We start from the raw sequence: 26,967 nt of genomic DNA on the forward strand, positions 1-26,967 counted from the left end.
AACGTTGTTTGCCATAGGTCTAGTAACTGCACAAACTGGGTATAAATCAGGTAATTCGTTTTCAATAGACTCGAATGTCTGACCCAAACAAGGCTTGTCAGTTCCACGTGGATTAACCACAACCTAATCATCCAGTTAGGTCCTTGCCTAGTAATAAATTAGTGCCCTCAACATGTAAAGAAGACTGATCGGATTGTCACGGGTCCTGAGATTAAATCTAATGACATATTTACACGATGGAGAGGAACATTAAACAAAAACGCACTTTATTCCCTGAATAAGAACAACCTCAGTAGAAGAATATTTCTCTAAGTAAGAGAAATTACCTGATAATAAAAGACTGTGAGAAGCTTCTGTGTTCCTTACAAGTTTGATAGGGATAGGACTTGCTGAATAAACCGAGAGTGATATAGAACCCTGCAACATGAATGGTTCATATTTCTCCATAATAAAATCAGTCTGGGATTTTTAAGACCCAACATATGTATTGCTTTCAACTAATAACCCTGTGTGATGGATTCCTAACCAGACCACGGTCAACATTTTGCTGTAGTGACAGTGAATTGTACTAATACATAAACATTTTAATAATATAGTCAAATTATCCCTTGGCCATTTCATTATTTCAGCCATTTATTCAAACTGAGGAAAATGTTACTCTACTTCTATTCCTCTAAAAGGGTACACAACCTAATTTTCTTAGTGACTTCAAAACTTGCATTTGTATGTGAAGTGGGAAGGTGCATTTTACTTACCAGTTATATTTCTCTTATTCTAAATTGATATTCTCTCTCTACCTTCTCTCTTTGCATTTGTATTTGCAAATGTCTCTCTCTCCTCTTTCTCCGACTGTAACTGCATTTGCATCTGCTTTTCCTATTTATGTAACTGCATTTGTTCTTTCTACAACTGCATGTCTCTCTATTTCTTCCTTATCTAACTGCATTTGCATGTTATTCTTTCTGTAAGTTCATTTGTATATGTTTCTCCTCTTTCTGTAATAACATTTGTTCTTTCTCTTTCTCCAATTGCAACTACATTCGCTTCTCGCCTTTATCGTTCTGAAATTCCTGCTTTCTTAACTCTAATTCCATCTTCCATTTTAATCTGAATATTTTGTCAGAGTCCGATACAGACTTACTGATCGAAACCCAAACACTGTTATCCAAAACATTTTTTCCACCAAATGCTAAACCAAATTTCTAGCGTCATTAATGATGCCTTTGCCTCAGAAAGATCATATTTTCTTGCAGGTTGAATCAATTCATCTTTTTTTCAAAAAGTTCTAACTGTTCCTGCATATGATATGATTCAAAGATATCCACGTTTGATCACATTCTAGAAAAGCATGTTGATTTCACTAAAGATTTCTAAAATGTGAAGTAATACTTGAGTTTAAAAAAAAAAGTCAAAACCATGAGAAATTTACATTTCAAAAAACAAGTTTTCTGAAATGTTTTAGCTAAAATTCATATATTCCCGGGACGAGCAACCAATTTCTTTGTTACGCATCTAAGGTCTTACAAAACGTAAAAGAAAAGAGTGAAGACAACAATCTTTGTAAAATTTAATAAATAATTTATTTCCCTAGAAAAACGAGGTTAAAATTAGAAAAAGAACTTACCGTTTTACGAATCATATCCAAAATTATTTGTTCTAATCTTCAAATTATTACTTTCATACTTAATACTTCATCATAGATTGTTGCTATGTTCATCTTCATTTTAATCCAATTACTTTTCAATTTGTTTGTCTACCAACTAAATAGTGTGAGAATGGCACATAGGCCGTGTGACAATTTTGAAATAATTTGACGAAAACAATAGCGTGTGACCATACTTAAAGAGGAAATGCCGGATAATAGTCCTAATTGATTATTTCCAAACTTTATTGTAAAAGACAACTGGAGATAACTTTCTTAGTCTTTTAGCTTGGACGGAGAAAGAGGGAAGAAAGATGGATATCGCTAATTGGGAAAAGAAATTGTAATTTCGAACATGTATATGAAGCATGTGTATTTCTTACATTACAAGTAGAAATACAAGCTAAATACCTATTAGAACCAATAATAATTTTCAGGCATTTTTTGGGTGACAAAAAACGACTTTCTCCATTGTGTTTTTTTTTCTCTCCTAATGCCATTTAATATCGTTGTGTTTCTGTTAAATCGTCTTCTATGTTTGCCTCAATAAGTAAATAATCTTTCTCTTCCTCTCGGGTTTAGTTTCATCATCCCAAAAATGTCCGTTCGATTGTGCAGCCCGCCTGAATATTTTGAAGCTATTTTGGTCTCATTCAGTTTCGTTTGGCAAGATGGTTAATTTGGCGTTGTCTACGCCCACATAGTTTCGCTTTTACATTGTTCTTCTCTGCAAACATTTCTTGCATGATTTTATTTGGTAGAATGTTCATCCTGTAATATGTCTGATATAGGTTCCAAATCATACAAGGTATTTGATGTTTGGCTTTCTTGTCCATAACTCACTGATTGCTAGTGGCCAGATTTATGTCATCCATTCCTACATATCCATGTGCAATGTTGTCGGTGGCATAAACAACTAATATACCATTTTTAAACAAGAAAGCCGATTAAGTACGAGAATATTGGAATTTGTGTTTGCTTCTTTTGTGCACACAATGAAATTTCTTACCCCTTTCAGAACTCTGGGGTATTACTTGAAGGTACAATTTTGTTCTCCTTTACAATAACATTAAAATTAATTTCTGGATCAAATTGTGTATCGTGTTGTTATATGAAGTCATTGCATTCTTAAAATTTAGTGTTATCTTATAGTCATACGACATTGTTCGTATTTGAAAATAACAGTGAATTCAATAGCATATTCTACTCGTTATGATATACTTTGCTCGTTTAACGGTCGATAAGTAACTCCACATCCATGGGTTTTGTCCATCCTGCCCAATTAATTTGATTCTGAAAAGAACATAGAAGATAACACTAATGTGTGGTTTAGAAGATCAATTATTCTAAGATTAGCACTGCATTAAATAAGAATTACATTCATATTTTTCGAACTTTGATAAGCAACCACGATTTATATCACTCAACGAATTGACTGGGTAAAATATCTTTGAATGTGTATATAATGATATTTATTTTTTAAGAAGAAAACATGGCTGTTTCTACAGTGAAGATAAAAGATACCCACTTCATATTGAAAAGACGATAATCAGACAACTCGATGGCCTTCATAGTTAATACTGAATGTACCTACCATACACAGTTTTTGTATGGTGAAGCTACAATATGTCCCAGTCTTTTGTTTTGGGAAGGTTATACATAAACATTCCTACTTCTCCTGGATCTTTATTTATTGACGATATAAATTTCTTACACTCTCTGCATTTATGGCAAAGATATAATACACATTCTGCTTTCTGATTAGTGCAATAAATGTAATAATTGTGATATCATATAAATCTTGTGATATACGACTATATACATCCCATTCATTATCAACTAGATTTGGCAAATCTAAGTGTAAAGTATGCGCTTGCTCTGTTCTAGTAACTCTACCAATATTTTCTACAGATACATATTTTGTTTTATCTCAGAAACTTATTAGGTCAAAACTGAGAACGAAAACAATAATTTGCATGTTTTCAATCTACAAAACGTGTCTTCTTTAAAAACTGACAAAAAATTCTCTTAAAATAATGAATGGCATTTTGAATCCTAAACAAATTTATTCAAAAACATGGACAAGCTCACCTAGGTCTTAATGGATGTTTATGATCAGAAAGTCTTGGTACATAACTATGCGTCTCTTGTTAGTAATTGTTTTTATAAGGATGATCCCATTTATGTCAAACAGGTGGATAAATATCTAGAATACCTCTTTACGTTCACGTAATTGCTAATGCCTACAAATGAAAGTTTCGTTCTACCTATTCAGATAACTTAATATTCATCAATACATTGATGCGATACCATTTCAAAAATTGTTTTGTCTATAGCCATTTATTTGAAAAGTACTAAATCATTTTGTGCTCACATTAGTTATTGCATCATACAGTTACCCAATATGATTTTAGGTGTTATGAACAAAATCTTCAATGAGAAAACAGAAATGTCGCCGGAACAAACTTGCTCTCACCTACACAATTTAGACAAACAAGTATTACATATAACCCAACTTTTAATGGCTAAAACGGGCAGTATTTATGTTGAATCCAGCCAGTCTTAGTTGGGGCGAGGAATGAAGAAAGGTTTATATATATATATATATATATATATATATATATATATATATATATATATATATATATATATATATATATATATATATATATATATATATATATATCTATATATATATATATATATATATATATATATATATATATATATATATATATATATATCTATATATATATATATATATATATATATATATATATATATTCTTTATTGTTGAAATCCTTATCAGAAAGTATGTATGTTTACTGACTTTAAAATGTTCCACGAGAACGGTATGTTACCTACCAAGTTGTATTTTGATCGAGTTGATCACACATAAATAATAGAAAGGTGATACACGTCCAGATGGAGCTTACAAGGAAATTAATGTGTTTCATAAAACATATGAAAAACAAATTCAAAAGAAAAGATGAAAAGTATGCAGAAAACAGCATAAATACACTCTGCTAATTATATAATGTTTTGTCCACTTGCGATGTATTTCCTGCCTAGTATGATGGGGTAACCTGGTAATAAGCCTTGAACCCGATAGCTTTAGTCGAGACAGTTTTGTCATTCATATTGTTTAGACAGACACCACACGTTATATTAGGCCTTTCCAGTACGACCTTTAGGAATCCCGCTATGTGTGTGTGTTTTGTGTGTATGTGTGTGTGTGTGTTGTTTTTGGTATTGAATAAGGATTTTGAGAACCATCACCCAGACGATAATGCACTTGAGAGAACCGAAGACAGTAGATGGTGTAACATATCCTGTGTTGCAATTTGATATCACAGTAAACTTTCTTATCATTTCCTGTCTATACGCTTTGTATTGCTTAATAGTTGACATGGATTCCAAAGGTCTAACAAATTGCATCAGCATATGACCAATTATTTACCACTGAAAAACACTGAGGGGACAAAGCAGTATATTATTGTCACCTCCCTAGTGTTAAGAGACTGTGAAACATTACACATTGGTGTCAATACGATTACGCCTTCTAAGTTTACTAGCATAAAAGAAAGAAAAAGAAAAAAATTAAAACAGTATGCTTTTTTCTCTACCTGGTCCCTGATCTCGCCTGGTTATGTTCGCTTTCCTATTTAATGCATGACACCAGTGCACATCATTACACTGTTCGAATCTACATATTAGGCCATGGGATTGTAGTTTGGGCAGATTATGAGCTTCTAGATAAAATTCTATTTCAAAATTTATACACGTCCTTCGGCATAGTTAAGTATATCTCTAAATACAACAACTAATATTTATTTTCGAGCCGAATCAACTGAATAACTGAACAGGTATATATGTATGTAAGTGTGTGCGTTACAAGTAAAAAAGGACCACTCAGCCACCTACGTCAATGCGCAGCTGCATACTTTACAACTACGTAGAATAATAATAATAATAATAATAATAATAATAATAATAACAAGAATACTAATAATAAGAATAATAACAATAACAATAATAATAAAAAAACATACGACATTGGTTGTGATGGTAGCCTGCGTCTAATGGATGAAATGGCATGCATCAAGGAACATAAAGTCGAAGTATAGTCTGACATGGTAAAATCGCGCACCTCGACGTTAACTTCCACGATAAGGTCCAGTGACATGACCAATGTAACAAGTCACATCATTGCAACCGAAAAACCTAAACGCGTTTTGTTTACGAGATAGAGAGAGAGATAAACAGGGTAATTACCTTCAACATATTTCATTTGTTCTTAATAAACAGTCATTACAAAATATCCAGAACACATATAAACACTTATGCAACCTACATCAAAACATTGACACCTAATCGATTACATCATAGTACGCTAGAGGGAGGTAGAATGTGTCCTTCATATATAGTGATGAACAGTGCTGAGTGCCTCACAAACTACCATCGTCTTGTCAGATGCAAGCTCGACTTCCACTTCAAGCCCAGGCCCAAACAACAAGGAGGTAGGCCGAAAAGGAAGGTCCAGATCAAAAACCTCTTGTCTGAAGACGTCAAGACAGATTTTCAAGAGAGCCTTCAGTCTATGTGTAAATAACTTAATTGTCGGCCAGATCTACCTCCGGAAGAGATGTGGAATCACATCAAGGCTGCCATTCTGCAAACCTCAAATATGCAGCTCCCTCCACGATTGACAAAGAAATAGACAACAGACTGGCCAAGCCAAACAGCGCTTTCGACAGTCTCTATAAACTAGTATAACAAAACGCCAGTCTCAAGAGAGATACAACGATCGTCGTCCACAGAGCTGTGGTACTAAGCACCCTCCTATATGGCGCAGAATGCTGGGTCACTCACGGGCGCTACCTCCGCCTCCTTGAACGCTTCCATCAGCGCTGAATCTGCACCATCCTCAAGATCCACTGGAGTGACTTCTTCACCAACACTGAAGTCCTCAAACAAGCATGGATCATCAGCGTTGAGGCCACGCTCATGAATGTACACCTTGGCACGTGTCCAGGATGGAGGATCATCGCAGGTATGGTGAGCTGTCGACTGGCCACCATTATAGACGGTCACATCGAAAGAGATATAAAAACACCTTGATAAAGACCGCCACCACTTGTGGCATCGATCACAGAATATGGGCATCAGAAGCTGCTGACCGTGAATGCTGGTGACGTACAGTACACCTGGCCGCTGACACTTTTGAACAAAACAGACGTGCCATTTTGGAGAAAAAAACGATGTTGAAAACAAACTGGGAACCAATGGCAGCACCGACCACACCCCAGACGTTCCCTGCAGCCTCTGTGGACGGATGCGCCTGTCACGTATAGGGCTCGTCAGCCACAAGAGCGCGTGCAATATATTTGAACATACCCCTTCCTAATCTTAGCAAGCGAAGTCAAGCCAACACTTTAGTTTGTTCTTAATAAAAAGTCATTACAAAATATCCAGAAGACTTATTAAACAGGGTGATCTAAAATTGGAACACCACCATTAAAGTATAGAAATATGTGGTAAGTAATATGATACGACCTTTATTGGAAAAGAATGTGTTACGACACTTGTAAAAAGTAAAAGAAAAGAGTGAAGAAAACAAGGTGAGTAAAAATTAACAAATACTTTATTCTCTTGAAAAAACAAGGTAAACATGAGAAAAATAACTCGAATCCTGATGAAATCCAAAACGGTAGACGATGATGTCTATTGAAGCCCTGAATCCTGAGGTATCAACAGTCTCTTGTTGAATCGCAGAAAATATTATTCCAGTTTTGAATTCTGCATAAATTTTAATAAATGGTCTTGTCGCATAATTAATTTAGAGCACCTGTATTTGCCAGGAAAACAATTACATGAAATCCAAATAATATGAAGACAATAAAATAAGCCTTATTGGCAGAAAACTGGTCACGACATAAAACAATTGATTTCTCAAGTGTTAAGGCACTACTAACTACTCCTTCTCCAAACACCAGTGATAAGTCTAATACAAAGCAAAATACATGCACGGATGAGGGATACATGGTCATTTTACTAAAAGAAAAATAAAGTTTATGTATGAAAAACATCACGTATTGCCAGGATGGACTTAAGTGAAATCAATGATTTCTTACTCAGTGAGATAAAAGAAAATAAAAAGTAGCAAGTTACAAATACCCGTATCAAAAATTTTACTATTATTTCAGTTAAATTGTCCACATTGGAACTGCCTCTGGAAAACTTGTTGACGCACTCATTTTGGTGAAATGACACAATCTACTCAACAATTATTCTGCTAAATGATTCGTCAAATGCACGAATAGGATGCAGATGAGCGTTGGGTATTTTCTGATTGGCAATTCCTACCATTTGACAAGTATGACAAGATCTGCAGTATTTACAAACATCACTTTTAAGTTTTGGTCAACATAAATTATTTAACATACTGTGATCAGTCTTATAAATCCATAAATGGCCAGCCCTTGGACTTTCAATGGTCAGACTATGTATTTTCCAGTCTGAATGATTTTGGAACTACAATAATTAACTGACCAATCATCACTATCAGGTACCTCGGGGTGTCTCCATTTTCTCACACAATTTCCATTTTTTGTGAAATAACAGACAGGCACATCATTTGCTTCAGATTCACTAATGGCGTTTGAAAACAAACAGGAGTTCTCAGGATTAGAATATTCGTCGTTTGTTACGTGGATTTGAATAAAGTAAATGAGTAGTTAAAAGAGGATCACTGTGATTAATACCCTATGATTGATCCAAAGAAGGAGTGAAAGTGACCTTATCGAAAGCCTGACAAATACACGTGTCAGCTAAAGGAATACTTTCCTGATCAGCAGCATGTTCAAGAACGTTGTTTGCCATAGGTCTAGTAACTGCACAAACTGGGTATAAATCAGGTAATTCGTTTTCAATAGACTCGAATGTCTGACCCAAATAAGGCTTGTCAGTTCCACGTGGATTAACCACAACCTAATCATCCAGTTAGGTCCCTGCCTAGTAACAAATTAGTGTCCTCAACATGTAAAGAAGACTGATCGGATTGTCACGGGTCCTGAGATTAAATCTAATGACATATTTACACGATGGAGAGGAACATTAAACAAAAACGCACTTTATTCCCTGAATAAGAACAACCTCAGTAGAAGAATATTTCTCTAAGTAAGAGAAATTACCTGATAATAAAAGACTGTGAGAAGCTTCTGTGTTCCTTACAAGTTTGATAGGGATAGGATTTGCTGAATAAACCGAGAGTGATATAGAACCCTGCAACATGAATGGTTCATATTTCTCCATAATAAAATCAGTCTGGGATTTTTAAGACCCAACATATGTATTGCTTTCAACTAATAACCCTGTGTGATGGATTCCTAACCAGACCACGGTCAACATTTTGCTGTAGTGACAGTGAATTGTACTAATACATAAACATTTTAATAATATAGTCAAATTATCCCTTGGCCATTTCATTATTTCAGCCATTTATTCAAACTGAGGAAAATGTTACTCTACTTCTATTCCTCTAAAAGGGTACACAACCTAATTTTCTTAGTGACTTCAAAACTTGCATTTGTATGTGAAGTGGGAAGGTGCATTTTACTTACCAGTTATATTTCTCTTATTCTAAATTGATATTCTCTCTCTACCTTCTCTCTTTGCATTTGTATTTGCAAATGTCTCTCTCTCCTCTTTCTCCGACTGTAACTGCATTTGCATCTGTTTTTCCTATTTATGTAACTGCATTTGTTCTTTCTACAACTGCATGTCTCTCTATTTCTTCCTTATCTAACTGCATTTGCATGTTTTTTTTTTCTGTAAGTTCATTTGTATATGTTTCTCCTCTTTCTGTAATAACATTTGTTCTTTCTCTTTCTCCAATTGCAACTACATTCGCTTTTCTCCTGTATCGTTCTGAAATTCCTGCTTTCTTAACTCTAATTCCATCTTCCATTTTAATCTGAATATTTTGTCAGAGTCCGATACAGACTTACTGATCGAAACCCAAACACTGTTATCCAAAACATTTTTTCCACCAAATGCTAAACCAAATTTCTAGCGTCATTAATGATGCCTTTGCCTCAGAAAGATCATATTTTCTTGCAGGTTGAATCAATTCATCTTTTTTTCAAAAAGTTCTAACTGTTCCTGCATATGATATGATTCAAAGATATCCACGTTTGATCACATTCTAGAAAAGCATGTTGATTTCACTAAAGATTTCTAAAATGTGAAGTAATACTTGAGTTTAAGAAAAAAATCAAAACCATGAGGAATTTACATTTCAAAAAACAAGTTTTCTGAAATGTTTTAGCTAAAATTCATATATTCCCGGGACGAGCAACCAATTTCTTTGTTACGCATCTAAGGTCTTACAAAACGTAAAAGAAAAGAGTGAAGACAACAACCTTTGTAAAATTTAATAAATAATTTATTTCCCTAGAAAAACGAGGTTAAAATTAGAAAAAGAACTTACCGTTTTACGAATCATATCCAAAATTATTTGTTCTAATCTTCAAATTATTACTTTCATACTTAATACTTCATCATAGATTGTTGCTATGTTCATCTTCATTTTAATCCAATTACTTTTCAATTTGTTTGTCTACCAACTAAATAGTGTGAGAATGGCACATAGGCCGTGTGACAATTTTGAAATAATTTGACGAAAACAATAGCGTGTGACCATACTTAAAGAGGAAATGCCGGATAATAGTCCTAATTGATTATTTCCAAACTTTATTGTAAAAGACAACTGGAGATAACTTTCTTAGTCTTTTAGCTTGGACGGAGAAAGAGGGAAGAAAGATGGATATCGCTAATTGGGAAAAGAAATTGTAATTTCGAACATGTATATGAAGCATGTGTATTTCTTACATTACAAGTAGAAATACAAGCTAAATACCTATTAGAACCAATAATAATTTTCAGGCATTTTTTGGGTGACAAAAAACGACTTTCTCCATTGTGTTTTTTTTTTCTCTCCTAATGCCATTTAATATCGTTGTGTTTCTGTTAAATCGTCTTCTATGTTTGCCTCAATAAGTAAATAATCTTTCTCTTCCTCTCGGGTTTAGTTTCATCATCCCAAAAATGTCCGTTCGATTGTGCAGCCCGCCTGAATATTCTGAAGCTATTTTGGTCTCATTCAGTTTCGTTTGGCAAGATGGTTAATTTGGCGTTGTCTACGCCCACATAGTTTCGCTTTTACATTGTTCTTCTCTGCAAACATTTCTTGCATGATTTTATTTGGTAGAATGTTCATCCTGTAATATGTCTGATATAGGTTCCAAATCATACAAGGTATTTGATGTTTGGCTTTCTTGTCCATAACTCACTGATTGCTAGTGGCCAGATTTATGTCATCCATTCCTACATATCCATGTGCAATGTTGTCGGTGGCATAAACAACTAATATACCATTTTTAAACAAGAAAGCCGATTAAGTACGAGAATATTGGAATTTGTGTTTGCTTCTTTTGTGCACACAATGAAATTTCTTACCCCTTTCAGAACTCTGGGGTATTACTTGAAGGTACAATTTTGTTCTCCTTTACAATAACATTAAAATTAATTTCTGGATCAAATTGTGTATCGTGTTGTTATATGAAGTCATTGCATTCTGAAAATTTAGTGTTATCTTATAGTCATACGACATTGTTCGTATTTGAAAATAACAGTGAATTCAATAGCATATTCTACTCGTTATGATATACTTTGCTCGTTTAACGGTCGATAAGTAACTCCACATCCATGGGTTTTGTCCATCCTGCCCAATTAATTTGATTCTGAAAAGAACATAGAAGATAACACTAATGTGTGGTTTAGAAGATCAATTATTCTAAGATTAGCACTGCATTAAATAAGAATTACATTCATATTTTTCGAACTTTGATAAGCAACCACGATTTATATCACTCAACGAATTGACTGGGTAAAATATCTTTGAATGTGTATATAATGATATTTATTTTTAAGAAGAAAACATGGCTGTTTCTACAGTGAAGATAAAAGATACCCACTTCATATTGAAAAGACGATAATCAGACAACTCGATGGCCTTCATAGTTAATACTGAATGTACCTACCATACACAGTTTTTGTATGGTGAAGCTACAATATGTCCCAGTGTTTTGTTTTGGGAAGGTTATACATAAACATTCCTACTTCTCCTGGATCTTTATTTATTGACGATATAAATTTCTTACACTCTCTGCATTTATGGCAAAGATATAATACACATTCTGCTTTCTGATTAGTGCAATAAATGTAATAATTGTGATATCATATAAATCTTGTGATATACGACTATATACATCCCATTCATTATCAACTAGATTTGGCAAATCTAAGTGTAAAGCACGCGCTTGTTCTGTTCTAGTAACTCTACCAATATTTTCTACAGATACATAATTTGTTTTATCTCAGAAACTTATTAGGTCAAAACTGAGAACGAAAACAATAATTTGCATGTTTTCAATCTACAAAACGTGTCTTCTTTAAAAACTGACAAAAAATTCTCTTAAAATAATGAATGGCATTTTGAATCCTAAACAAATTTATTCAAAAACATGGACAAGCTCACCTAGGTCTTAATGGATGTTTATGATCAGAAAGTCTTGGTACATAACTATGCGTCTCTTGTTAGTAATTGTTTTTATAAGGATGATCCCATTTATGTCAAACAGGTGGATAAATATCTAGAATACCTCTTTACGTTCACGTAATTGCTAATGCCTACAAATGAAAGTTTCGTTCTACCTATTCAGATAACTTAATATTCATCAATACATTGATGCGATACCATTTCAAAAATTGTTTTGTCTATAGCCATTTATTTGAAAAGTACTAAATCATTTTGTGCTCACATTAGTTATTGCATCATACAGTTACCCAATATGATTTTAGGTGTTATGAACAAAATCTTCAATGAGAAAACAGAAATGTCGCCGGAACAAACTTGCTCTCACCTACACAATTTAGACAAACAAGTATTACATATAACCCAACTTTTAATGGCTAAAACGGGCAGTATTTATGTTGACTCCAGCCAGTCTTAGTTGGGGCGAGGAATGAAGAAAGGTTTATATATATATATATATATATATATATATATATATATATATATATATATATATATATATATATATATATATATTTATATACATATATTCTTTATTGTTGAAATCCTTATCAGAAAGTATGTATGTTTACTGACTTTAAAATGTTCCACGAGAACGGTATGTTACCTACCAAGTTGTATTTTGATCGAGTTGATCACACATAAATAATAGAAAGGTGATACACGTCCAGATGGAGCTTACAAGGAAATTAATGTGTTTCATAAAACATATGAAAAACAAATTCAAAAGAAAAGATGAAAAGTATGCAGAAAACAGCATAAATACACTCTGCTAATTATATAATGTTTTGTCCACTTGCGATGTATTTCCTGCCTAGTATGATGGGGTAACCTGGTAATAAGCCTTGAACCCGATAGCTTTAGTCGAGACAGTTTTGTCATTCATATTGTTTAGACAGACACCACACGTTATATTAGGCCTTTCCAGTACGACCTTTAGGAATCCCGCTATGTGTGTGTGTTTTGTGTGTATGTGTGTGTGTGTGTTGTTTTTGGTATTGAATAAGGATTTTGAGAACCATCACCCAGACGATAATGCACTTGAGAGAACCGAAGACAGTAGATGGTGTAACATATCCTGTGTTGCAATTTGATATCACAGTAAACTTTCTTATCATTTCCTGTCTATACGCTTTGTATTGCTTAATAGTTGACATGGATTCCAAAGGTCTAACAAATTGCATCAGCATATGACCAATTATTTACCACTGAAAAACACTGAGGGGACAAAGCAGTATATTATTGTCACCTCCCTAGTGTTAAGAGACTGTGAAACATTACACATTGGTGTCAATACGATTACGCCTTCTAAGTTTACTAGCATAAAAGAAAGAAAAAGAAAAAAATTAAAACAGTATGCTTTTTTCTCTACCTGGTCCCTGATCTCGCCTGGTTATGTTCGCTTTCCTATTTAATGCATGACACCAGTGCACATCATTACACTGTTCGAATCTACATATTAGGCCATGGGATTGTAGTTTGGGCAGATTATGAGCTTCTAGATAAAATTCTATTTCAAAATTTATACACGTCCTTCGGCATAGTTAAGTATATCTCTAAATACAACAACTAATATTTATTTTCGAGCCGAATCAACTGAATAACTGAACAGGTATATATGTATGTAAGTGTGTGCGTTACAAGTAAAAAAGGACCACTCAGCCACCTACGTCAATGCGCAGCTGCATACTTTACAACTACGTAGAATAATAATAATAATAATAATAATAATAATAATAATAATAATAATAATAATAACAATAATAATAACAAGAATACTAATAATAAGAATAATAACAATAACAATAATAATAAAAAAACATACGACATTGGTTGTGATGGTAGCCTGCGTCTAATGGATGAAATGGCATGCATCAAGGAACATAAAGTCGAAGTATAGTCTGACATGGTAAAATCGCGCACCTCGACGTTAACTTCCACGATAAGGTCCAGTGACATGACCAATGTAACAAGTCACATCATTGCAACCGAAAAACCTAAACGCGTTTTGTTTACGAGATAGAGAGAGAGATAAACAGGGTAATTACCTTCAACATATTTCATTTGTTCTTAATAAACAGTCATTACAAAATATCCAGAACACATATAAACACTTATGCAACCTACATCAAAACATTGACACCTAATCGATTACATCATAGTACGCTAGAGGGAGGTAGAATGTGTCCTTCATATATAGTGATGAACAGTGCTGAGTGCCTCACAAACTACCATCGTCTTGTCAGATGCAAGCTCGACTTCCACTTCAAGCCCAGGCCCAAACAACAAGGAGGTAGGCCGAAAAGGAAGGTCCAGATCAAAAACCTCTTGTCTGAAGACGTCAAGACAGATTTTCAAGAGAGCCTTCAGTCTATGTGTAAATAACTTAATTGTCGGCCAGATCTACCTCCGGAAGAGATGTGGAATCAGATCAAGGCTGCCATTCTGCAAACCTCAAATATGCAGCTCCCTCCACGATTGACAAAGAAATAGACAACAGACTGGCCAAGCCAAACAGCGCTTTCGACAGTCTCTATAAACTAGTATAACAAAACGCCAGTCTCAAGAGAGATACAACGATCGTCGTCCACAGAGCTGTGGTACTAAGCACCCTCCTATATGGCGCAGAATGCTGGGTCACTCACGGGCGCTACCTCCGCCTCCTTGAACGCTTCCATCAGCGCTGAATCTGCACCATCCTCAAGATCCACTGGAGTGACTTCTTCACCAACACTGAAGTCCTCAAACAAGCATGGATCATCAGCGTTGAGGCCACGCTCATGAATGTACAGCTTGGCACGTGTCCAGGATGGAGGATCATCGCAGGTATGGTGAGCTGTCGACTGGCCACCATTATAGACGGGCACATCGAAAGAGATATAAAAACACCTTGATAAAGACCGCCACCACTTGTGGCATCGATCACAGAATATGGGCATCAGAAGCTGCTGACCGTGAATGCTGGTGACGTACAGTACACCTGGCCGCTGACACTTTTGAACAAAACAGACGTGCCATTTTGGAGAAGAAAACGATGTTGAAAACAAACTGGGAACCAATGGCAGCACCGACCACACCCCAGACGTTCCCTGCAGCCTCTGTGGACGGATGCGCCTGTCACGTATAGGGCTCGTCAGCCACAAGAGCGCGTGCAATATATTTGAACATACCCCTTCCTAATCTTAGCAAGCGAAGTCAAGCCAACACTTTAGTTTGTTCTTAATAAAAAGTCATTACAAAATATCCAGAAGACTTATTAAACAGGGTGATCTAAAATTGGAACACCACCATTAAAGTATAGAAATATGTGGTAAGTAATATGATACGACCTTTATTGGAAAAGAATGTGTTACGACACTTGTAAAAGGTAAAAGAAAAGAGTGAAGAAAACAAGGTGAGTAAAAATTAACAAATAATTTATTCTCTTGAAAAAACAAGGTAAACATGAGAAAAATAACTCGAATCCTGATGAAATCCAAAACGGTAGACGATGATGTCTATTGAAGCACTGAATCCTGAGGTATCAACAGTCTCTTGTTGAATCGCAGAAAATATTATTCCAGTTTTGAATTCTGCATAAATTTTAATAAATGTTCTTGTCGCATAATTAATTTAGAGCACCTGTATTTGCCGGGAAAACAATTACATGAAATCCAAATAATATGAAGACAATAAAATAAGCCTTATTGGCAGAAAACTGGTCACGACATAAAACAATTGATTTCTCAAGTGTTAAGGCACTACTAACTACTCCTTCTCCAAACACCAGTGATAAGTCTAATACAAAGCAAAATACATGCACGGATGAGGGATACATGGTCATTTTACTAAAACAAAAATAAAGTTTATGTATGAATAACATCACGTATTGCCAGGATGGACTTAAGTGAAATCAATGATTTCTTACTCAGTGAGATAAAAGAAAATAAAAAGTAGCAAGTTACAAATACCCGTATCAAAAATTTTACTATTATTTCAGTTAAATTGTCCACATTGGAACTGCCTCTGGAAAACTTGTTGACGCACTCATTTTGGTGAAATGACACAATCTACTCAACAATTATTCTGCTAAATGATTCGTCAAATGCACGAATAGGATGCAGATGAGCGTTGGGTATTTTCTGATTGGCAATTCCTACCATTTGACAAGTATGACAAGATCTGCAGTATTTACAAACATCACTTTTAAGTTTTGGTCAACATAAATTATTTAACATACTGTGATCAGTCTTATAAATCCATAAATGGCCAGCCCTTGGACTTTCAATGGTCAGACTATGTATTTTCCAGTCTGAATGATTTTGGAACTACAATAATTAACTGACCAATCATCACTATCAGGTACCTCGGGGTGTCTCCATTTTCTCACACAATTTCCATTTTTTGTGAAATAACAGACAGGCACATCAGTTGCTTCAGATTCACTAATGGCGTTTGAAAACAAACAGGAGTTCTCAGGATTAGAATATTCGTCGTTTGTTACGTGGATTTGAATAAAGTAAATGAGTAGTTAAAAGAGGATCACTGTGATTAATACCCTATGATTGATCCAAAGAAGGAGTGAAAGTGACCTTATCGAAAGCCTGACAAATACACGTGTCAGCTAAAGGAATACTTTCCTGATCAGCAGCATGTTCAAGAACGTTGTTTGCCATAGGTCTAGTAACTGCACAAACTGGGTATAAATCAGGTAATTCGTTTTCAATAGACTCGAATGTCTGACCCAAACAAGGCTTGTCAGTTCCACGTGGATTAACCACAACCTAATCATCCAGTTAGGTCCCTGCCTAGTAACAAATTAGTGCCCTCAACATGTAAAGAAGACTGATCGGATTGTCACGGGTCCTGAGATTAAATCTAATGACATATTTACACGATGGAGAGGAACATTAAACAAAAACGCACTTTATTCCCTGAATAAGAACAACCTCAGTAGAAGAATATTTCTCTAAGTAAGAGAAATTACCTGATAATAAAAGACTGTGAGAAGCTTCTGTGTTCCTTACAAGTTTGATAGGGATAGGATTTGCTGAATAAACCGAGAGTGATATAGAACCCTGCAACATGAATGGTTCATATTTCTCCATAATAAAATCAGTCTGGGATTTTTAAGACCCAACATATGTATTGCTTTCAACTAATAACCCTGTGTGATGGATTCCTAACCAGACCACGGTCAACATTTTGCTGTAGTGACAGTGAATTGTACTAATACATAAACATTTTAATAATATAGTCAAATTATCCCTTGGCCATTTCATTATTTCAGCCATTTATTCAAACTGAGGAAAATGTTACTCTACTTCTATTCCTCTAAAAGGGTACACAACCTAATTTTCTTAGTGACTTCAAAACTTGCATTTGTATGTGAAGTGGGAAGGTGCATTTTACTTACCAGTTATATTTCTCTTATTCTAAATTGATATTCTCTCTCTACCTTCTCTCTTTGCATTTGTATTTGCAAATGTCTCTCTCTCCTCTTTCTCCGACTGTAACTGCATTTGCATCTGTTTTTCCTATTTATGTAACTGCATTTGTTCTTTCTACAACTGCATGTCTCTCTATTTCTTCCTTATCTAACTGCATTTGCATGTTTTTTTTTCTGTAAGTTCATTTGTATATGTTTCTCCTCTTTCTGTAATAACATTTGTTCTTTCTCTTTCTCCAATTGCAACTACATTCGCTTTTCTCCTGTATCGTTCTGAAATTCCTGCTTTCTTAACTCTAATTCCATCTTCCATTTTAATCTGAATATTTTGTCAGAGTCCGATACAGACTTACTGATCGAAACCCAAACACTGTTATCCAAAACATTTTTTCCACCAAATGCTAAACCAAATTTCTAGCGTCATTAATGATGCCTTTGCCTCAGAAAGATCATATTTTCTTGCAGGTTGAATCAATTCATCTTTTTTTCAAAAAGTTCTAACTGTTCCTGCATATGATATGATTCAAAGATATCCACGTTTGATCACATTCTAGAAAAGCATGTTGATTTCACTAAAGATTTCTAAAATGTGAAGTAATACTTGAGTTTAAGAAAAAAATCAAAACCATGAGGAATTTACATTTCAAAAAACAAGTTTTCTGAAATGTTTTAGCTAAAATTCATATATTCCCGGGACGAGCAACCAATTTCTTTGTTACGCATCTAAGGTCTTACAAAACGTAAAAGAAAAGAGTGAAGACAACAATCTTTGTAAAATTTAATAAATAATTTATTTCCCTAGAAAAACGAGGTTAAAATTAGAAAAAGAACTTACCGTTTTACGAATCATATCCAAAATTATTTGTTCTAATCTTCAAATTATTACTTTCATACTTAATACTTCATCATAGATTGTTGCTATGTTCATCTTCATTTTAATCCAATTACTTTTCAATTTGTTTGTCTACCAACTAAATAGTGTGAGAATGGCACATAGGCCGTGTGACAATTTTGAAATAATTTGACGAAAACAATAGCGTGTGACCATACTTAAAGAGGAAATGCCGGATAATAGTCCTAATTGATTATTTCCAAACTTTATTGTAAAAGACAACTGGAGATAACTTTCTTAGTCTTTTAGCTTGGACGGAGAAAGAGGGAAGAAAGATGGATATCGCTAATTGGGAAAAGAAATTGTAATTTCGAACATGTATATGAAGCATGTGTATTTCTTACATTACAAGTAGAAATACAAGCAAAATACCTATTAGAACCAAAAATAATTTTCAGGCATTTTTTGGGTGACAAAAAACGGCTTTCTATATTGTGTTTTTTTTTTCTCTCCTAATGCCATTTAATATCGTTGTGTTTCTGTTAAATCGTCTTCTATGTTTGCCTCAATAAGTAAATAATCTTTCTCTTCCTCTCGGGTTTAGTTTCATCATCCCAAAAATGTCCGTTCGATTGTGCAGCCCGCCTGAATATTCTGAAGCTATTTTGGTCTCATTCAGTTTCGTTTGGCAAGATGGTTAATTTGGCGTTGTCTACGCCCACATAGTTTCGCTTTTACATTGTTCTTCTCTGCAAACATTTCTTGCATGATTTTATTTGGTAGAATGTTCATCCTGTAATATGTCTGATATAGGTTCCAAATCATACAAGGTATTTGATGTTTGGCTTTCTTGTCCATAACTCACTGATTGCTAGTGGCCAGATTTATGTCATCCATTCCTACATATCCATGTGCAATGTTGTCGGTGGCATAAACAACTAATATACCATTTTTAAACAAGAAAGCCGATTAAGTACGAGAATATTGGAATTTGTGTTTGCTTCTTTTGTGCACACAATGAAATTTCTTACCCCTTTCAGAACTCTGGGGTATTACTTGAAGGTACAATTTTGTTCTCCTTTACAATAACATTAAAATTAATTTCTGGATCAAATTGTGTATCGTGTTGTTATATGAAGTCATTGCATTCTGAAAATTTAGTGTTATCTTATAGTCATACGACATTGTTCGTATTTGAAAATAACAGTGAATTCAATAGCATATTCTACTCGTTATGATATACTTTGCTCGTTTAACGGTCGATAAGTAACTCCACATCCATGGGTTTTGTCCATCCTGCCCAATTAATTTGATTCTGAAAAGAACATAGAAGATAACACTAATGTGTGGTTTAGAAGATCAATTATTCTAAGATTAGCACTGCATTAAATAAGAATTACATTCATATTTTTCGAACTTTGATAAGCAACCACGATTTATATCACTCAACGAATTGACTGGGTAAAATATCTTTGAATGTGTATATAATGATATTTATTTTTTAAGAAGAAAACATGGCTGTTTCTACAGTGAAGATAAAAGATACCCACTTCATATTGAAAAGACGATAATCAGACAACTCGATGGCCTTCATAGTTAATACTGAATGTACCTACCATACACAGTTTTTGTATGGTGAAGCTACAATATGTCCCAGTCTTTTGTTTTGGGAAGGTTATACATAAACATTCCTACTTCTCCTGGATCTTTATTTATTGACGATATAAATTTCTTACACTCTCTGCATTTATGGCAAAGATATAATACACATTCTGCTTTCTGATTAGTGCAATAAATGTAATAATTGTGATATCATATAAATCTTGTGATATACGACTATATACATCCCATTCATTATCAACTAGATTTGGGAAATCTAAGTGTAAAGCATGCGCTTGTTCTGTTCTAGTAACTCTACCAATATTTTCTACAGATACATAATTTGTTTTATCTCAGAAACTTATTAGGTCAAAACTGAGAACGAAAACAATAATTTGCATGTTTTCAATCTACAAAACGTGTCTTCTTTAAAAACTGACAAAAAATTCTCTTAAAATAATGAATGGCATTTTGAATCCTAAACAAATTTATTCAAAAACATGGACAAGCTCACCTAGGTCTTAATGGATGTTTATGATCAGAAAGTCTTGGTACATAACTATGCGTCTCTTGTTAGTAATTGTTTTTATAAGGATGATCCCATTTATGTCAAACAGGTGGATAAATATCTAGAATACCTCTTTACGTTCACGTAATTGCTAATGCCTACAAATGAAAGTTTCGTTCTACCTATTCAGATAACTTAATATTCATCAATACATTGATGCGATACCATTTCAAAAATTGTTTTGTCTATAGCCATTTATTTGAAAAGTACTAAATCATTTTGTGCTCACATTAGTTATTGCATCATACAGTTACCCAATATGATTTTAGGTGTTATGAACAAAATCTTCAATGAGAAAACAGAAATGTCGCCGGAACAAACTTGCTCTCACCTACACAATTTAGACAAACAAGTATTACATATAACCCAACTTTTAACGGCTAAAACGGGCAGTATTTATGTTGACTCCAGCCAGTCTTAGTTGGGGCGAGGAATGAAGAAAGGTTTATATATATATATATATATATATATATATATATATATATATATATATATATATATATATATATATATATATATATATATATATATATATTTATATATATATATATTCTTTATTGTTGAAATCCTTATCAGAAAGTATGTATGTTTACTGACTTTAAAATGTTCCACGAGAACGGTATGTTACCTACCAAGTTGTATTTTGATCGAGTTGATCACACATAAATAATAGAAAGGTGATACACGTCCAGATGGAGCTTACAAGGAAATTAATGTGTTTCATAAAACATATGAAAAACAAATTCAAAAGAAAAGATGAAAAGTATGCAGAAAACAGCATAAATACACTCTGCTAATTATATAATGTTTTGTCCACTTGCGATGTATTTCCTGCCTAGTATGATGGGGTAACCTGGTAATAAGCCTTGAACCCGATAGCTTTAGTCGAGACAGTTTTGTCATTCATATTGTTTAGACAGACACCACACGTTATATTAGGCCTTTCCAGTACGACCTTTAGGAATCCCGCTATGTGTGTGTGTTTTGTGTGTATGTGTGTGTGTGTGTTGTTTTTGGTATTGAATAAGGATTTTGAGAACCATCACCCAGACGATAATGCACTTGAGAGAACCGAAGACAGTAGATGGTGTAACATATCCTGTGTTGCAATTTGATATCACAGTAAACTTTCTTATCATTTCCTGTCTATACGCTTTGTATTGCTTAATAGTTGACATGGATTCCAAAGGTCTAACAAATTGCATCAGCATATGACCAATTATTTACCACTGAAAAACACTGAGGGGACAAAGCAGTATATTATTGTCACCTCCCTAGTGTTAAGAGACTGTGAAACATTACACATTGGTGTCAATACGATTACGCCTTCTAAGTTTACTAGCATAAAAGAAAGAAAAAGAAAAAAATTAAAACAGTATGCTTTTTTCTCTACCTGGTCCCTGATCTCGCCTGGTTATGTTCGCTTTCCTATTTAATGCATGACACCAGTGCACATCATTACACTGTTCGAATCTACATATTAGGCCATGGGATTGTAGTTTGGGCAGATTATGAGCTTCTAGATAAAATTCTATTTCAAAATTTATACACGTCCTTCGGCATAGTTAAGTATATCTCTAAATACAACAACTAATATTTATTTTCGAGCCGAATCAACTGAATAACTGAACAGGTATATATGTATGTAAGTGTGTGCGTTACAAGTAAAAAAGGACCACTCAGCCACCTACGTCAATGCGCAGCTGCATACTTTACAACTACGTAGAATAATAATAATAATAATAATAATAATAATAATAATAATAATAATAATAATAATAACAAGAATACTAATAATAAGAATAATAACAATAACAATAATAATAAAAAAACATACGACATTGGTTGTGATGGTAGCCTGCGTCTAATGGATGAAATGGCATGCATCAAGGAACATAAAGTCGAAGTATAGTCTGACATGGTAAAATCGCGCACCTCGACGTTAACTTCCACGATAAGGTCCAGTGACATGACCAATGTAACAAGTCACATCATTGCAACCGAAAAACCTAAACGCGTTTTGTTTACGAGATAGAGAGAGAGATAAACAGGGTAATTACCTTCAACATATTTCATTTGTTCTTAATAAACAGTCATTACAAAATATCCAGAACACATATAAACACTTATGCAACCTACATCAAAACATTGACACCTAATCGATTACATCATAGTACGCTAGAGGGAGGTAGAATGTGTCCTTCATATATAGTGATGAACAGTGCTGAGTGCCTCACAAACTACCATCGTCTTGTCAGATGCAAGCTCGACTTCCACTTCAAGCCCAGGCCCAAACAACAAGGAGGTAGGCCGAAAAGGAAGGTCCAGATCAAAAACCTCTTGTCTGAAGACGTCAAGACAGATTTTCAAGAGAGCCTTCAGTCTATGTGTAAATAACTTAATTGTCGGCCAGATCTACCTCCGGAAGAGATGTGGAATCACATCAAGGCTGCCATTCTGCAAACCTCAAATATGCAGCTCCCTCCACGATTGACAAAGAAATAGACAACAGACTGGCCAAGCCAAACAGCGCTTTCGACAGTCTCTATAAACTAGTATAACAAAACGCCAGTCTCAAGAGAGATACAACGATCGTCGTCCACAGAGCTGTGGTACTAAGCACCCTCCTATATGGCGCAGAATGCTGGGTCACTCACGGGCGCTACCTCCGCCTCCTTGAACGCTTCCATCAGCGCTGAATCTGCACCATCCTCAAGATCCACTGGAGTGACTTCTTCACCAACACTGAAGTCCTCAAACAAGCATGGATCATCAGCGTTGAGGCCACGCTCATGAATGTACAGCTTGGCACGTGTCCAGGATGGAGGATCATCGCAGGTATGGTGAGCTGTCGACTGGCCACCATTATAGACGGGCACATCGAAAGAGATATAAAAACACCTTGATAAAGACCGCCACCACTTGTGGCATCGATCACAGAATATGGGCATCAGAAGCTGCTGACCGTGAATGCTGGTGACGTACAGTACACCTGGCCGCTGACACTTTTGAACAAAACAGACGTGCCATTTTGGAGAAGAAAACGATGTTGAAAACAAACTGGGAACCAATGGCAGCACCGACCACACCCCAGACGTTCCCTGCAGCCTCTGTGGACGGATGCGCCTGTCACGTATAGGGCTCGTCAGCCACAAGAGCGCGTGCAATATATTTGAACATACCCCTTCCTAATCTTAGCAAGCGAAGTCAAGCCAACACTTTAGTTTGTTCTTAATAAAAAGTCATTACAAAATATCCAGAAGACTTATTAAACAGGGTGATCTAAAATTGGAACACCACCATTAAAGTATAGAAATATGTGGTAAGTAATATGATACGACCTTTATTGGAAAAGAATGTGTTACGACACTTGTAAAAGGTAAAAGAAAAGAGTGAAGAAAACAAGGTGAGTAAAAATTAACAAATAATTTATTCTCTTGAAAAAACAAGGTAAACATGAGAAAAATAACTCGAATCCTGATGAAATCCAAAACGGTAGACGATGATGTCTATTGAAGCACTGAATCCTGAGGTATCAACAGTCTCTTGTTGAATCGCAGAAAATATTATTCCAGTTTTGAATTCTGCATAAATTTTAATAAATGTTCTTGTCGCATAATTAATTTAGAGCACCTGTATTTGCCGGGAAAACAATTACATGAAATCCAAATAATATGAAGACAATAAAATAAGCCTTATTGGCAGAAAACTGGTCACGACATAAAACAATTGATTTCTCAAGTGTTAAGGCACTACTAACTACTCCTTCTCCAAACACCAGTGATAAGTCTAATACAAAGCAAAATACATGCACGGATGAGGGATACATGGTCATTTTACTAAAACAAAAATAAAGTTTATGTATGAATAACATCACGTATTGCCAGGATGGACTTAAGTGAAATCAATGATTTCTTACTCAGTGAGATAAAAGAAAATAAAAAGTAGCAAGTTACAAATACCCGTATCAAAAATTTTACTATTATTTCAGTTAAATTGTCCACATTGGAACTGCCTCTGGAAAACTTGTTGACGCACTCATTTTGGTGAAATGACACAATCTACTCAACAATTATTCTGCTAAATGATTCGTCAAATGCACGAATAGGATGCAGATGAGCGTTGGGTATTTTCTGATTGGCAATTCCTACCATTTGACAAGTATGACAAGATCTGCAGTATTTACAAACATCACTTTTAAGTTTTGGTCAACATAAATTATTTAACATACTGTGATCAGTCTTATAAATCCATAAATGGCCAGCCCTTGGACTTTCAATGGTCAGACTATGTATTTTCCAGTCTGAATGATTTTGGAACTACAATAATTAACTGACCAATCATCACTATCAGGTACCTCGGGGTGTCTCCATTTTCTCACACAATTTCCATTTTTTGTGAAATAACAGACAGGCACATCAGTTGCTTCAGATTCACTAATGGCGTTTGAAAACAAACAGGAGTTCTCAGGATTAGAATATTCGTCGTTTGTTACGTGGATTTGAATAAAGTAAATGAGTAGTTAAAAGAGGATCACTGTGATTAATACCCTATGATTGATCCAAAGAAGGAGTGAAAGTGACCTTATCGAAAGCCTGACAAATACACGTGTCAGCTAAAGGAATACTTTCCTGATCAGCAGCATGTTCAAGAACGTTGTTTGCCATAGGTCTAGTAACTGCACAAACTGGGTATAAATCAGGTAATTCGTTTTCAATAGACTCGAATGTCTGACCCAAACAAGGCTTGTCAGTTCCACGTGGATTAACCACAACCTAATCATCCAGTTAGGTCCCTGCCTAGTAACAAATTAGTGCCCTCAACATGTAAAGAAGACTGATCGGATTGTCACGGGTCCTGAGATTAAATCTAATGACATATTTACACGATGGAGAGGAACATTAAACAAAAACGCACTTTATTCCCTGAATAAGAACAACCTCAGTAGAAGAATATTTCTCTAAGTAAGAGAAATTACCTGATAATAAAAGACTGTGAGAAGCTTCTGTGTTCCTTACAAGTTTGATAGGGATAGGATTTGCTGAATAAACCGAGAGTGATATAGAACCCTGCAACATGAATGGTTCATATTTCTCCATAATAAAATCAGTCTGGGATTTTTAAGACCCAACATATGTATTGCTTTCAACTAATAACCCTGTGTGATGGATTCCTAACCAGACCACGGTCAACATTTTGCTGTAGTGACAGTGAATTGTACTAATACATAAACATTTTAATAATATAGTCAAATTATCCCTTGGCCATTTCATTATTTCAGCCATTTATTCAAACTGAGGAAAATGTTACTCTACTTCTATTCCTCTAAAAGGGTACACAACCTAATTTTCTTAGTGACTTCAAAACTTGCATTTGTATGTGAAGTGGGAAGGTGCATTTTACTTACCAGTTATATTTCTCTTATTCTAAATTGATATTCTCTCTCTACCTTCTCTCTTTGCATTTGTATTTGCAAATGTCTCTCTCTCCTCTTTCTCCGACTGTAACTGCATTTGCATCTGTTTTTCCTATTTATGTAACTGCATTTGTTCTTTCTACAACTGCATGTCTCTCTATTTCTTCCTTATCTAACTGCATTTGCATGTTTTTTTTTCTGTAAGTTCATTTGTATATGTTTCTCCTCTTTCTGTAATAACATTTGTTCTTTCTCTTTCTCCAATTGCAACTACATTCGCTTTTCTCCTGTATCGTTCTGAAATTCCTGCTTTCTTAACTCTAATTCCATCTTCCATTTTAATCTGAATATTTTGTCAGAGTCCGATACAGACTTACTGATCGAAACCCAAACACTGTTATCCAAAACATTTTTTCCACCAAATGCTAAACCAAATTTCTAGCGTCATTAATGATGCCTTTGCCTCAGAAAGATCATATTTTCTTGCAGGTTGAATCAATTCATCTTTTTTTCAAAAAGTTCTAACTGTTCCTGCATATGATATGATTCAAAGATATCCACGTTTGATCACATTCTAGAAAAGCATGTTGATTTCACTAAAGATTTCTAAAATGTGAAGTAATACTTGAGTTTAAGAAAAAAATCAAAACCATGAGGAATTTACATTTCAAAAAACAAGTTTTCTGAAATGTTTTAGCTAAAATTCATATATTCCCGGGACGAGCAACCAATTTCTTTGTTACGCATCTAAGGTCTTACAAAACGTAAAAGAAAAGAGTGAAGACAACAATCTTTGTAAAATTTAATAAATAATTTATTTCCCTA

The sequence above is a fragment of the Sinohyriopsis cumingii genome, unplaced genomic scaffold, assembly GCF_028554795.1.
Source record: "Sinohyriopsis cumingii isolate HCF-2022 unplaced genomic scaffold, ASM2855479v2 utg001356l, whole genome shotgun sequence".
In the NCBI taxonomy this organism is placed as follows: Eukaryota; Metazoa; Mollusca; class Bivalvia; order Unionida; family Unionidae; genus Sinohyriopsis; species Sinohyriopsis cumingii.